The 16,485-nt window shown below is 40.3% G+C and overlaps 1 protein-coding gene across 1 annotated transcript in view; it reads left to right on the forward strand.

The window, feature by feature from the left end:
- The first annotated feature begins 222 nt into the window (after positions 1-222).
- Positions 223-16,485, forward strand: part of LOC308616714 (uncharacterized protein) — a 59,702-nt gene continuing 43,439 nt past the window's right edge. The window contains exon 1 of the mRNA XM_081233079.1: positions 223-234. The gene's annotated coding sequence lies outside the window, so the exon portion shown is untranslated. The remainder of the gene's footprint in view (positions 235-16,485) is intronic.

The raw sequence follows: 16,485 nt of genomic DNA on the forward strand, positions 1-16,485 counted from the left end.
CCCACAGGCCACAGAGGATTCTGCAGAGCAAAGCTTTCTCCAAGGGGCACAGCATACGTCTGTCCAATCAGGGGCGCGGGTGAGGCAGGTGGGTGGTGCTACACAGCTTCCCGACTTGGCCCACCCCAGGGTCGACTCTTATGTGCCCTTCACCGTTGCTAGTTCCTTTGCCACAGTCTCGTCGCGCTGTGATCTGCACTGGTCGTTAGGAGGGACCCAGGAAACCTAGAAATGGTGAGTGTGCTGCCCCCTGGCATGCGGAGACGGAGAGGAGAGGCTGGTTGGAAGACGGAGAGGGGAGGCTGGTTGGAACCGGCCGTGGCGGGACCCAGGCTCCCCGCGGTCAACTCCCGAGTCTGCGGACCGAGTTCACCCTCGGGGTGCCGCTCAGACCTCATTCCCTCCGGCTCGCAGCGTGGGGGCGAGGCCGGTAACGGGACGTCCGCGCATCGTGTCCCGTCACTGCGCGCGGCGACTGGGGCCCTGACCCCGGGGCCTCTCTGGGCATCTCTGTGCCCGCAGCCCCGCGTATCCCTCAGATTGTGCGGTGACCACGGGGAGGGTCATCAGGGGACAGTACTGACTAGGTCTCCAGGGGTTCGTGCGTGGAAGGATCTGTGGTCTGTGGGTTCCCAGCCTCTCCTTTTTTTTTTTTTTTTTTTTTTTTTGCGGTACGCGGTCCTCTCACTGTTGTGGCCTCTCGCGTTGCGGAGCACAGGCTCCGGACGCTCAGGCTCAGCGGCCATGGCTCACTGGCCCAGCCGCTCTGCGGCACGTGGGATCTTCCCAGACCGGAGCACGAACCCGTGTCCCCTGCATCGGCAGGCGGACTCTCAACCACTGCGCCACCAGGGAAGCCCCCAGCCTCTCCTTTTTGACACAGGGGGACCACTTTCCTCCTGAGTTTTCCAACTGTTTGGGAAGCAAGATTTCAAATCCACGATGCTGTCCCCCCAGAGTAGCTGGCAACAAATGCCTAAATTTCCAGATCGCTCCCCGCATTCCCAAAACACTCTTCCCCACACTGATTCACAACAGCATTACCAACTATCCATTTTCGGGGTTCATTTCAAAGAGGTCCAGTATTTTAACTGTATATCGTTTAACACTGAGCCATGGTTGGCTTTTTTTTTTTTTTTTTTTTTTTGTCTGTGGGTATTTTACGTGAGAGGAAAGCAGAGAATAACCACCTGGACTTTGTTGTATGAAATCTTTTCTCCAAGTTTATTTTCTAGGGACAGACATCCTTTGATGAGGTTCTTCTTTGGAACTTTCCTGGGCGAACTGTCCTCTAAGAACTACTCCCTCTGGGTTTGTCACCTTGAAAAGATTTATTCACTTATTTAAGTCTCTCTTTTTCAATAGAGGTGAAATGTATCTAATTTATAGAGCTTGAAAGACAATGTAAGAGACTTTCGAAGAGGCAAGAAAGAGGTGAATTTAAGCCAAAAGAAAATATTCCAGGATTACATTCCATTTGTTAAGAATTGTGGTTTCACTAAAGTGGTAAGCGGGAGAGTCTTTGCCTCCACTGCCCCACCTTCACCCTCCCCTTAGACTCTCTGCCTTTTGAAAGCAGATCGTTCTCACTGAGATGTTGGACACTACAGGTGTCTGTCCCTGGACCAGCAGGGACCTCTGAAACCTTCTTCATGGCCTGGCTTTTTTTTTTTTTCATCCTGTGGTTTTTCTAATAGATATTCAGGATTTTTGTAATCTCATAGCTATCCAAGCTCCACTTGTAAATTTTAAGAACTTTAATTGAAAGTTAAATTGAAGTTGCTGTTTGTAGACACTTAACACCCATGAAACCCCAGCCATCATGACAAATCCTTGAGTGTTGTCTTAAGAAAATGATGTTGGTCATCACAGCTTCAGCATCTCTTGTTTTTTGATGCTCATCTCCCCCTGCTGATCTCAGAGTTTCCTGGCTTCGCCTTCCCCACTCTCACCCCTTTCCTGTCTGGTGTAGCAATTTGATGAGAGAAATTGCTGCCTACTCCTCCACCCCTATCCCCACCCCCTACACTACATATGAGTTTCAAGTTTTATTATTGCAATAAAAGCGCTTTATGCTTTCTTTTCTCAAAAAAGGAAAGGATTGTGGTTTCACTTTTTTCTTCCCCTGAGAACGGGTAGTAAGTTTCTGAGGTGCGTACTTTCTTTTTGGATGATTTCAATAGGAATTCCAGGGCTTAGACTTGAAAATCAGAAGTGTTCAAGTGTGGTTAATTATTTACAAAACAATGTATTACCATGAAAATGATAATTAACTGACATCTTCTTTTACAAATAAATAGATATTTGGGTTTTCTGGTTGAACTAGTAAAAGTGCCTTATGATTTTCTTCCTTCCTTTCTGCAAAAATACTGGGTTTGAATGATTTTGCTGGATTGTTCAAACACTGGGCTTGTGTCATTTAAAATATAAAAGTAGGTTCCAAACAACTCCAGTGGGGTGTAGAAGACCCAAGTTAATGCCTCCTTAAGGCTGCAAAGGGAAGTACTTGAAGGTCCAGTTGGTTCTTCTTGGGGAGCCTACCTCCTACCTGGTCACACCCATCATGGAAGGAGTGAAACTACAGAGCCCTGGAAAGCTGGGAAAGCAAGTGCACATGGGGGCGAGGGGGTTGTAGTTGTGGTTCCTTTAGACCTAGACATTTTTAGACATTTTTTTGAGTGTTGCATCCATAATGTCGGTGCATTCAGTGTAATTTGTGCACAGGGTAGTCTGTGGAGGTTGGTGTTCTGTCTCCTTATCAAAGTGTTTAGGAATTTGGGAGTTCATTTGGGCCGGAACCTGCTGAGAAATTCCTCACTTGTGAGAATGAAAGCCTGGGGGAGGAAGGGCTTGCATACCGCCAGGCAAGAGAAGAGTATGTGCAGCTGCCAGAGTTTATTTTGGGTCCCTACCCTTCTTCACCAGGGACTGACTCACTTCTAGGGGTTCTATCTCAGTCAGGAGTGTCTGGACCACAATTTTAAGAACATGCTTAACTTTCTGAATGTGGGTTTTTGTTTTGAACTGTAGGGAAGTGGTGTGCTTATCTCAGCTGATTCAAATATTTGCTTTTCTTTCCTTTGGATTCCTTTATCTATTGAATATTGTGGTCCTGTAATTCTTCTTTTCCTTAGTAGAAAAATAACCCCTCTGCACCCACACAGTTTGCACTACTTTTTACATCTTGTATTACTACAGTACATTTGTTACAATTACTGAACCCATATTCGTGCGTTAAAAGTCCACAATTTACATTATTCTTGACTATTTGTGTTATATGCTCTCTGGGGTTGCAAACGTTTAATGGCATATATCCATCATTTCTGTAGTATATAGAGTAGTTTCATTTTCGTCAAATCCCTTAAGCTCCGCCTGTTGGTTCATCTGTTCCTCCCTCCAACCCCCAAGTCCTTATCAACCAAAAATCTTTTTACTAGCTTGTCATTTTGTCTTTTTCAGAATGTCTTACATTTGAAATCATACAGTATATAGCCTTGTCAGATTGGCTTCGTTCACTTAGCAATATGCTTTTGTGTTTCCTCCATGTGTTTTCATGGCTTGATACCTCATTTCTTTTTTTTTTACTGAACAATATTTTATCGTATGGATATGCCACTGATTGTTTATCCATTCGACTCTTGAAGGATATCTTGCTTACCTCTAACTCTTGCAATTATGAGTAAAGTGCATACAAACATTCATATGCAGGTTTTTTGTGAATATAAGGTTTCAGCTCATTTAGGTCAATACCAAGGTGTGATTGCTGGATCTTACTATATAAGAGTATAATTAGTTTTGACATAAAATTCCTATCTTCAAACGTAGGCATACCAAATTCTTTTCCCACCAGCAGTGAATGAGGATTACCTGCAGCTTCACGTCTTGGCTGTATCTGGTGTTCTGAGTCTTTTCATTTTAGCCATGTATAAATGTGTAGGGACATCTCTTTCTCTCTCTCTTTTTTGGTAATTCTCCAAGAACATATGTTGAACATGTTTTCATACTGCTTATTTCCCATTTGTATATTTTCTTTAGTGAGGTGTCTGTTCTGATCTTTAGCCCATTTTTAACTGGGTTGTTGGTGTTTTTACTTTTGAGTTTGAGTTCTTTGTATATTTTGGATACCAGTCATTTATCAGATATTTACAAAGATTTTAGCCTTGTCTGTGACCTGTCTTAACACTTTCCCAGGACACAAGTTTTTCATATTAAAGAAGTAAAACATTTTTTTTCTTTGTGGATTTTTTGTTTTTTTGGTGTTGTATCTGAAAAGTCATCACTACAGACAAGGTCACCTAGATTTTCTCTTATGTTATATCTAGGAGTTTTTACTTTGGCATTTCACGTTTAGATCTCTGATCTATTTTGAGTTAATTTTTGTGAAAGGCTTGTATTTACCTTCCTTTTGTGTGTACATATGTGAGTGTGTGCTTTGTATGTGGCTATCCATTATTTCCATCACTAATTTTTTTAAGGTTTTCTTGTGTCCTTTGAATTGCCTTTACTTCTTTGTCAAAGATCAGTTGAATACATTTTTTGTGTGTTTACAGGAAAGCAATTGATATTTATATTCTTCAGCCTTGCTGTACACTTTTATTATTTCCCAGAGTTATGTCTGTTTGTTGTGGATGCTATCATATGTTTTACATAGAAAATCATGTCGTATAGAACAAAGACAGTCTTATTTCTTGCTTACCAGTCTGTGTACCTTTTATTTTCTTTTCCTGTCTTACTGCATTGGCCAGAGCTTCCAGTACAATGTTGGATAGATGCATCCAGTTGGATAGATGCATCCAGTTGGATAGATGCATCCAGTTGGATAGAAGCATCCAGTTTCTTACCATTAAGTACAATATTAACTACAAGTGTTGTGTAGATTTTTTTTTAAGAACAGAGAGTTCCCTTCTATTATTAGTTTATTATCATAGTGGATGTTAGATTGTATCAAATCTTTTTTCATTTTTTATTTCCCTCTCCTTTCATTTTTGATATTAATAATTTCTGTCTTCTCTCTTTGCCTGGTAATCTTGACTAGATGTTTATCAATTTTATTAAATTAATCTTTCAAAGAAGCAGCTTTTGGTTTTGTTAATTTTCTCTATTGCTTTCCCATAATTACACTGATTCCTCTTTTAACTTTTAATGTTTCTTTTCTTCTGCTTATTCCCATTTTAATTTGCTGTTATTTTTATTGCTTCCTCAGTTAGATGATTACGTTATTGAATATAGATCTTTGGGTTTTTCTAGTGTATTTATTTGATAGCCTAAACTTCCCTCTTTACATTAGTTATGCTGCATCCCACTACCTTTAATAAGGTGTATTTTCATTTCCTTTAGTCACAAAATAGTCTCTCTTGAGACTTCTGTGATCCCACGTAATATTAGACTTCTGTTATTGAATTGCCATGTATGTTAGGGGTTTCCAGCTATCTTCCTGTCATTTATCTCTAGAATATGTCAGTGTGGACTGAGAACGCATTTCATATGGTTTCTTTTCTTTCAGTTTGTTAAGGTGTGTTCTGTGTTACAAAATGTAGTCTGTCTTGGTGAACGTTCCATGTGAACTTATAAAGAATGTATATTCTGCTGTTATTGCATTAAGTATTCCATTCCAACAGTTAAATCCACTTGTTTTATTGTGCTGATCAGTTTAACTGTCCTGATTTTCTCCTGCTGGAATTTATAATTCATGGTAAGGGGGCATTGAAGTCTTCCACTATAGAAGTGGATTCATCTGTTTCTCCTTGCATTCTATCAGCTCCTTTCTCCTTGCATTCTAATGCCCCTCTGTTGTTATGCAGGTACACATGAAGGATTGCTATGCCTTCATGGAGAATGGGCCCCTTTGTCTTTATGTAATGCCCTCTTCATCTGTTTTCCTTGGTCTGAAATCTGCATTGTCTGAAATTCATACGCCTACCCCAGCTTTCCTTCATTAGTGTTGGCGTGGGACATTTTTCTCCATTCCTTTACCTTTCATCTGAGCCTTTATATATTTAAAGTGGGTTCTTTGGGCTTCCCTGGTGGCGCAGTGGTTAAGAATCCGCCTGCCAATGCAGAGGACACAAGTTCGAGCCCTGGTCCAGGAAGATCCCACATGCCGCAGAGCAACTAAGCCCGTGCACCACAACTACTGAGCCTGCGCTCTAGAGCCTGCAAGCCACAACTACTAAGCCCACATGCCACAATTACTGAAGCCCGCCCGCCTAGAGCCCACGCACTGCAAGGAAGAGCAGTCCCACTCGCCACAACTAGAGAAAGCCCGCACACAGCAACGAAGACCCAATGCAGCCAAAAGTAAAAAATAAATTAAAACTTTTAAAAATAAAAAATAAATAAATAAAATTAAGTGGGTTTCTTTTTTTAAAATATTTATTTATTTATTTGGCTGCACCTGGTCTTAGTTACAACACATGGGATCTTCATTGCAGCATGCGGGATCTTTAGTTGTGGGATGTGGGGTCTTTAGTTGCAACATGTGAGATTTTTTACTTGTGGCATGCGAAATCTTTTAGTTGCAGCATGTGGAATCTTTAGTTGCGGCCTGCAAACTCTTAGTTGCAGCACATTGGATCTAGTTCCCTGACCAGGGATCGAACCCGGGCCCCCTGCATTGTGAGCATGGAGTCTTAGCCACTGGACCACAAGGGAAATCCCTAAAGTGGGTTTCTTATAGGCAACATATAACTGTGATTTTTTAAATCTGATACTACTGCATCTGTCTTTCAACTGTATTGAGAACATTGATGATTAAAGTTGTTGATCAGGTCAGATGAATATTTACCACACCTCTTACTGTTTTCTCTTTCTTGCCCTTGTTTTTGTTTGTTTGTTTAATTTTTATTTATTTATGGCTGTGTTAGGTCTTCTGCACGTGGGCTTTCTCTAGTTGTGGCGAGTGGGGGCTACTCTTCATTGCAGTGCGCAGGCTTCTCATTGCAATGACTTCTCTTGTTGTGGAGCACCGGCTGTAGGCATGTGGACTTCAGTGGTTGTGGCACACAGGTTCAGTAGTTGTGGCCCGCAGGCTCTAGAGCACAGGCTTAGTTGCTCCATGGCATGTGGGATCTTCCCGGACCAGGGCTCAAACCCGTGTCCCCTGCATTGGCAGGTGGATCCTTAACCACTGTGCTACCAGGGAAGTCCCTTGTTCTTTGTTTCTGTCTTCCACCTTTCTCCTGCCTTCTCTGGCTTTAATTGAGCAATTTACATGATTCATTTTTTTTATCTGCTCTTAGCATATCAATAACACATTTAAAAAATATTTTTTGTGGTTGCCTTTGAGTTTGCAGTGTACATTTACAACTAAGCCACATCCTCTGTCAAGTGTAGACATACCTTATTTTACTGTGCTTTGCTTTGTTGCAGTTTGCAGATATTGCGTTTGTAGCAACTCTGGCAGGCAAGCTATTGGCACCATTTTTCTAACAGCATTATCTTTCTTTTTTTTTTTTTTTTTTTTGGCTGTGTTGGGTCTTCGTTTCTGTGTGAGGGTTTCTCTAGTTGTGGCAAGCAGGGGCCACTCTTCATCGCAGTGCACAGGCCTCTCACTATCGCGCCCTCTCTTGTTGCAGAGCACAGGCTCCAGATGCGCAGGCTCAGTAGTTGTGGCTCACGGGCCTAGTTGCTCCGCGGCATGTGGGATCTTCACAGACCAGGGCTCGAACCCGTGTCCCCTGCATTAGCAGGCAGATTCTCAACAACTGTGCCACCAGGGAAGCCCTAACAGCATTATCTTTTAAATAAGGTATGTTCACTTTTTCTAGGCATAATGCTATTGCAACTTAACAGATTACAGTATAGTTTTTCATTTGTTTGTTTGTTTGGCTACACCACGCAGCTTGTGGGATCTTAGTTACCCGACCAGGGATTAAACCTGAGCCCTTGGCAGTGAAAGCACCAAGTCCTAACTACTGGACCACAGGGAATTCCCTACAGTATAGTGTTTATATAACTTTTATATGCACTTGGAAACCAAAAAATTCATGTTAGTGGCTTCACTGCAGTATTAATTTTACCGCAGTGATCTGGAACCACGCCCCAAATAACTTCAGGGTGTGTCTGTACCATTATACCACTTCACTGGTTGTACAGGTACCTCATACCACACTACTCCTAATTCCCCCTTCCCTGTCCCTTGTCATATTGCTGTCATTTATTTCACTTATCTGTAAGCTTATTATTACCAAATACATTGTTGCTAATATTATTTTAAACAAAGTACCATCTGTAACATGAATGATAGTAAATATCAAAGATATTTTACCATCGTTTATTCCTTTTATAATCCTCCACTGTTGTCATTTACATTTTTTCTGATGAATTTTTGAACATTGATTCAAAGTAGGTGTACTAATGACAAAGTCCCTCAATTTTTGTCTCAGAAGGTCCTTATTCTTTTTTGAAAAATATTTATTTACTTGGCTGTGTCGATTCCTAGTTGCGGCACATGGGATCTTCATTGCAGCATACAGGATCTTTAGTTGTGGCATGCAGGATCTTTAGTTGCAGCATACAAACTCTTGGTTGCAGCATGTGGGATCTAGTTCCCTGACCAGGGATTGAACCCACACCCCCTGCATTGGGAGCATGGAATCTTAGCCACTGGACCACCAGGGAAGTCCCCCTTATTTCTTCTTTATTTTTGAAGAATGATCTTGCTTGACACAATTCTACGAGAGTGGGCTTCCCTGGTGGCGCAGTGGTTAAGAATCCGCCTGCCAATGCAGCGGACACAGGCTCGAGCCCTGGTCCGGGAGGATCCCACATGCCATGGAGCAACTAAGCCAGTGTGCCACAGCTACTGAGCCTGCACTCTAGAGCCTGCGAGCCACAACTACTGAGCCTGTGTGCCACATCTACTGAAGCCCATGCACCTAGAGCTGTGCTCCGCAACAAGAGAAGCCACCACAATGAGAAGCCCGCGCACCGCAACGAAGAGTAGCCCCTGCTCGCCGGAACTAGAGAAAGCCCGCGCACAGCAATGAAGACCCAACACGGCCAGAAATTAATTAATTAATTTTTAAAAATTCTGGGAGAGTGTTTTTTTTAATTTCAAAACTTTAAATATTTTGTGCCATTCTGTTCCTGTTTGCACAATGTCTGAAAAGAAGTCCAATTAATCCAAATTTTTGTTTCTCTGTACCTAAGAAGTGTTTTCCCCTCTGGCTTCTTTCAATACATTCTTTTTGTCTTTGATTTTTCACCAGTTTGAATATGACATATAGTCGTCCCTTGGTGCCCTTGAGGGATTGGTTCCAGAATCTGCCACGGATACTGAAATCCATGAATGCTCAAGTCCCATAGTTGGCCTTCCGTATTCATGGGACGCACATCCATAAGTATGGAGGGCTGACTGTATATTTATTGAAAAAATACACATATAGGTGGACCCATACAGTTCACACCCATGTTGTTCAAGGGTCAACTGTACCTGGGTGTGCACTCCTGATGTTTTCATATTTAGTGTTCCTATATCTACAGTTTGCAGTCTGTCATTAATTTTAGGAAATTTTGGTGGTGTTTTTTTTTCCTGGGTTAATTAATTAATTAATTAGTTTTGGGGGGCTGCATTGGGTCTTTGTTGCTGAATGCGAGCTTTCTCTAGTTGCGGGAAGTGGGGGCTACTCTTTGTTGCGGTGCATGGACTTCTCATTGCGGTGGCTTCTCTTGTGGGGCATGGGCTCTAGGCCCCCAGGCTTCAGTAGTTGTGGCACGCAGGCTCAGTAGTTGTGGTTCGCGGGCTCTAGAGCGCAGGCTCAGTTGTTGTGGTGCACTGGCTTAGTTGCTCCATTGCATGTGGGATCTTCCCGGACCAGGGCTCGAACCCATGTACCCTGCACTGGCAGGCAGTTTCTTAACCACTGCACCAACAGGGCAGTCCAAAATTTTGGTGTTTATTAATTCACTTATTTTTTCTGTTTCTTTCCATTTTTTCTTTCAGGTATCAGCATTATGTGTATTTTAAACATCTGTTCAAGAACATTGTCCTGGGGTTCATGGATGTTGTATTCTGTCTTTTTTTTCTTTTTTGTCTTTGTATTAGATTCTGGTCTAATAAATAAATAGACTTTTTTGTCAGTATAGGCTTTATTAGGAACAGAATATTTGGGGCACCTTTCAAAATTCCATCTTCCTTTTCTCTTTCCCAATTTTGGAGACACTGGCTTGCCCTTTGACCTCAATGCGCCCATGGATCTAAGAAGGGTTGTTCATTTCAAGATCTTTCATTTTCTTCTAGTGACACCGAGAATGACATATTCTAAGTTCCCTAAGTTCCAGACTGGAAGTTAGCAGGACACCATCAACATTGGCTGGTTGGGAATAGCTTCCTCCTGAAATTGGAGAATGGAGATTTTATATTCTTTTGGAGGAAAGCACTGCTGACGTTTTTACATATTTTATAATCATGGGCTAATTTACCATCAAGCCGTTGTGGACTTCAGTGAACTTTCAATCTGCAGCTCTTAACCTGTTCCTCAAGTGCAACAAGGACCAGGATGCACCGTTCAGGATTGACTGGAAAGAGATCTTTTGATACGTCATCTCATTAGCTGTTCTAAAAAATGCCTGGAAGCAGCCCCGAGGCACATGAGTTTAGGGATTCTTTCATTCTAAATTGTAATGCCTCTTCCTCATGTCTGAGCTCTAAGTTTCAAATAATATTTTAACCTATCAAATCAGGGGAAAAAGTGAAGAATTGTGTCTGTGACAAATATTACACAAGTTAAAAGCAACACTTCCCCCACAGGAATATTTACATTCAGGCAGCTGCCTCTGATTACTTCTAATGGCCTGGAGGACTTTAGGACAGTGTGACCAGCTGGGCTTTGTTACAAGTTTGATTTCTACAGGCCTCCTGGACTCTCATGTTGGGTAATGGGACTAGAAGAAAAAGCCTCCAGTTCTTCACTGTGTTTTTATTTATTGAAACCTCATGCAGATTTGACCCTTTGCCTCATGGAGTGCTGTGAATGGTGGGGTGATAAGGAAGAAGATGAAAGAATCTTTCTCACAAGGAGTTAGTGGTCTTAAAATGATAATATTTGTTTCATTCCTATAACATTACCCAACCATTTCTCAACATGCCGTGCACCATGCTGTTAGAGAGAAATGAGATGTAATGTGAGTACAGTAAAAATGTGTAAATAATTTGCATGTGTTCATGATGTCATTAAACTTAACAAAGGAGTGGGACTTCCCTGTTGGTCCAGTGGTTAGGACTCTGCGCTTCCACTGCAGGGGGCCCAGGTTTGATCCCTGGTCGGGGAACCAAGATCCTGTATGCCACACAGCATGGTGGGAAAAAAAACCCAAAAAACTTATGAAGGAGTAAGTGTGGACAGAGAGTAAGCTTTTGATGATCATAGTTAGATAAAAGTCATAGATAAATGTTTGGAGAAGACAGACTCATACATAACCCTCCTATAGATGGAGTATAGATGTCTAGTGCTGTCATTGTCATGCATCTGACTGTACATTTATTTGGGATATTTTTAGGACTCAGTAGCTTTTGAGGATGTGGCTGTGAACTTCACCCTGGAAGAGTGGGCTTTACTGGATCCTTCACAGAAGAAACTACAAAGATGTGATGCGGGAAATCTTCTGGAACCTCGCCTCAGTAGGTAAGGACGACAACATTCCTTCTTTTTGTCAGTTTGAGAATGAGTTTTCTCACCCACCGATGTTCCAAGATGTGGAACGTGGAAGAGGAAGAATGTTGGTAAGTAAACTAGACATGGTCACAGCTCTAGGCATGGACCTAGACTCTAATAGTTTTTCTGTAACTTTTAATACTTTGGAATTATTTTTCTGGGTCTACATTTTAGGAAAAACATGGGAAGATCATGTCACTGAAGATCAGTACAAAAACCAGGAGAGAAAACTAAGTTGAGTTGCACTCACAATGAGAAGCAGTATCTCATGTGAGCATCCTAGTATGTTATGAAATTTTAAAAAGAAGTAAACACAGAAACTAACACACCATTGTAAAGCAATACTCCAATAAAGATGTTAAATAAATAAATAAATAAATAGAAGCAAACAACAAATAATCCCTGCTTTAAATGTATTTATTAGAAAATTTTCAAAAACAAAAACAAAAGAAAGAAAAATTTCCCCCAAAATACTGTCTGAAATGTGACATAGTTGTTCAGTGTTTGCAAAATATTTCTCTTGGAAACAGTATTAGTAAACCCTACGTATGAATGTTACTGTTTAAATAGTCTCAAGGGTGAAGTCCTCTTGCAGAGCATTCAATATATTCAATTTCAAACAATTCAGGCGAGGGAGAAACTCTACACTATCTCTATAAATCATAATAAATATAATAAGTGTAAAATCATTAATAAAGAAATAACAGTGTGCTTCTCATTATTTACAGAAGTCATATGATTGAGGCACTCTGTGAAAATAAAGAGGGTAGTCCATGTGGAGAAAACTTCAGCCTTATTCCAAATCTCAGTCTGAACAAGAAAACTACTGGAGTAAAACCACATGAATGCGGTGCATGTGAAAAAATCTTTACATGTCATTCATCCCTTAATAGACATATGAGATGTCACACTGAACACAAACCATATGAGTATTAGAAATATGGAGAGAAGACGTATAAATGTAAGGCATGTGGGAAAGCCTTTAGTTATCTGCAGTGTTTTAAAAAACATGAAAAATCACAATGGAGAGAAAATGTATAAATGTAAAGACTGTGGGAAAGCTTTTATTATGTGTCTCAAAACCCTTCAAAGACACGTGATAACGCACACTGGAGATGCTCCTTATAAATGTAAGGAACATGGGAAAGCCCTCAGTTGTTCCAGTTACACTTCGAGTGCATGAAAGAACTCATACTGAAGAGAAACCCTATCAGTGTAAACACTCTGGAAGAGCCTATAGATATCAAACACATGACAGAACTGGCACAGTAGAGCAGTTCTATGAATGTAAGCAATGTGGTAAGGCTTATATTTCCCTTCGAGGTTTAAAAATACATGAAAGAAATCACACTGGAGAGAAACCCCACGAATGTAACAAATGTGGGAAAGCTTTCAATTCTCATCTAGGTTTCAAAATACATGAAAGAAATCACAGTGGTGAGAAACCATACGAATGTAAAAAATGTACCAAAGCATTCAGCTGCCCCAGTTCTCTTCAAAGACATGGAAGAATTCATACTGGAGAGAAACCCTATCAATGTAAGGCATGTGGGAAAGCCTACAGATGCCAGAGTTCCTTACATATACACAAGAGGACTCACAAAGGAGAGAAACCCTATGAATGTAAGCAGTGTGGGAAAGCCTTTCTTTCTCTTTCTAGCTTCTGAGCACACATGATCATTCACACTGGAGATGGACCTTATAAATGTAAGAAATATGAGAAAACATTCTTTTCTCCCAGTTCATTTCAAATACATGAAAGGAGACACACTGGACAGAAACCCTATGAAGGTAAAATATGTGGTAAAGGCCTCAGTTGTTCCAGTTATGTGCAAGTACATGAAAGAATTCATTATGGAGAAAAACCCTTTATTTTATTTATTTTTTTAAAACATTTTTATTCTTTTATTTTTGGCTGCATTTGGGTCTTTGTTGCTGCGCATGGGCTTTCCCTAGTTGTGGCGAGCGGGGGCTACTGTTCGTTGCAGTGTGTGGGTTTCTCATTGCAGTGGCTTCTCTTGTTGTGGAGCATGGGCTCTAGGTGTGTGGGCTTCAGTAGTTGTGGCTCGTGGGCTCTAGAGTGCAGGTTCAGTAGCTGTGTCACATGGGCTTAGTTGCTCCGCAGTAGGTGGGATCTTCCTGGACCAAGGCTCAAACCTGTGTCCCCTGCATTGGCAGGTGGATTCTTAACCACTGTGCCACCAGGGAAGTCCTGAAAGAAACCCTTTAAATGTGATAAATGTGGGAAAGCCTTCATTTATCACACAAACTTTCAAAGACATATGATACTGCACACTGGAGAGAAACCATACAGATGTGAAGAATGTAGGAAAGACTTTAGTCGTCCCAGTTCATCCCAAAGGCATGAAAGGAGTCACTGGATACTCTTGAATGTAAACAACGTGGGAAAGACTTCATTTGACCCCATCCCTACATGTTAAAACTCTCATGGAAAAGAAAAAGAAATGTGGGTAACATTAGAAAACTTGCTGGAAATTAATCTATGTATAAAGCATAAGAAAAATTTCAATATGAAAGAATTATAAAAATTTAAATATGTTTGCTAAGCCTCTTTCTTAAAGGACATCATTGGACTGTGGATTTTTACCAATTATTGCTTTTATTATTTTATTTTTATTTTTATTGAAGTATAGTTGCTGTACAATATTATATGTTACAGGCGTACAATATAGTTATTCACAATTCTTAAAGGTTATACTCCATTTGTAGTTATTATAAAATATTGACTGTATTCCTTGTTTGTACCATATATCCTTGTAGCTTATTTTATACCTGCCTACCAATTACCTTTAGAAACGGTGATTGAGGTGAGGTAATTCTGTGAGTTGCCTTTCAATAGTAATACATAAGATTAATAGGTAGTTCTTTTTTGTTAAATGAGTTAATGATATTTTCTCTTTGTATTTTGAAGCCTCTTGAACTGATGGGTAAATTGAAGTGTATTTCCAATATGCAGTTAGGTTTAATTTTTTAATAACATTTTATTTGTTCTGTGTTAAGTGGCCACTGAAAAATGACAGTGTGGTATTTGTTGGGATTTTCCTACTGGCCTTGTGAAAGTTCCTTGATGTCTCTAGTTTATTAGGTATAGTCTACCCTTCTTACTGAAAAGCTCCTTTTTTAGGGTGACAGGTATAAGAATCTTTTTCCATTTTCCATACTAGTAAACAGTTGAATAAATATTTATGTATGCCTCATTTATGAAAGAATATAGTTTCCTGTAAATTATTATTTTCATATTTGGGCCTTTGCTTTATATCTTTCCTTCTGACTATAATTTGGTGAATAGACTTTGAATTAAAAAGAGTGGCCTGTGGGAATTCCCTGGTGCTCCAATGGTTAGGACTCGGTGCTTTCACCGAGTGAACCCAGGCATGGTCCTGGGTTCAATCCCTGGTCAGGGAATTGAGATCCTACAAGCCGTGCAGCATGGCAAAGAAAAAAAAGAAGAGGGCCTGTGATGGGACAAAGAATCTGGAGTTGGAGATATCCAGAGTAATTTAAGGAACTAGATTTTCCAGAATCCATCCTCTTAATGGTTCCTTGTCAGAATTTCCCAATAGCCTTGCGTGAGATTTGGAAGGCAGAAGCAAAGAAGGCATTACTCAGACTTTGTATCCAGCAGAGGGAGAGAGATATATAGGAGCTTTGAGAAAGCAGTCTTCTAGCCCATTTTCCAGATTCTTTTTCCTTCCGGTGAAGAGTGTACTCAAAACAATGACCAGCTATTTCATTTCCATTTTCTTAGAGGTATAGCTTTCCACTGATGCCTTCACTAGTTCCACCTGAAAGATTCATGAGAGTTTGGATTTTTTTTGTAAGGCCTTATGTATCCACCAGGAAACTAATTCAGGCTTTCATGGTTGGGAGTATCTGCCCTGTCCTCTAGACTATATCTGTGGAAAGTCTAACTTGTATAGGAAACACCTTATGTTGTTAACAGTGCTAGTGAGTATGTTTTCCTGATTCACCATGACATTCACAATGGTGCAGCCAAAAAGAGCGACATGGGAGTTTGTTTCTCCGCTGCATTGTGCAGTGGCTGCCTTGACTCAGTCCTTCAGTGTGAGAATAAGCATCTTCCTCATATGGAGAAGACTGGGTGTTTTCTGTTACTTATAGCTAAATATAATCCCTCAATATGTTTTCAGTTGTGTTTGATTGTATGTGATTAAGAGTATGTACATTTTTTTGTCGAACAAATGCCAAACATATGTAAAATGAGATATATTAACATATCCTCTCAGGAAATGAAACTTTTCTAAGCCACAGTATGCTAACAAATTTTCATTTCCTGAGAGGATATATTAATATATCTCATTTTAATTATAGGTTTTCAAATGATCTTTGCAGTTTTCTTCATTTAATCATTATACATTGAGTCAATATTATTGTTTACATATAAGTTCAGGTATTTTTTTCCCTCGGGCAAATTTTATTTTTTATTCTTTTATAGTTAATTTTATCATGAAACTAATTTCTCATTCATTCTTAATACCAAAAACATAAATCATGGTTTTTTTTGGTGTCATCCTTCCATTGATCCTCAGGATCATACTTAAAGTCAAAGAGGTGGGTGTAATGAATTCTAATAAGCAGAATGACCACAAGTACACATGACTGCGGGGTGTAACATACAAGGTTGCTAGGACTTTTGAAGGATTTTGGCTCATATTGGATGATTCGATTGGTATTCAAGGTACCAAGACGTTTTGGTGTATTGAGTGCTATGAGGAGGTAAACTTATTTTGTCATTGGTAATCGTAAACCTTTCTAGAACACAAAAACAATGTTGTGGAACTAAACTTAA

This window comes from Mesoplodon bidens (genome assembly GCF_964165515.1).
Source record: "Mesoplodon bidens genome assembly, chromosome: 4".
Taxonomy (NCBI): Eukaryota; Metazoa; Chordata; class Mammalia; order Artiodactyla; family Ziphiidae; genus Mesoplodon; species Mesoplodon bidens.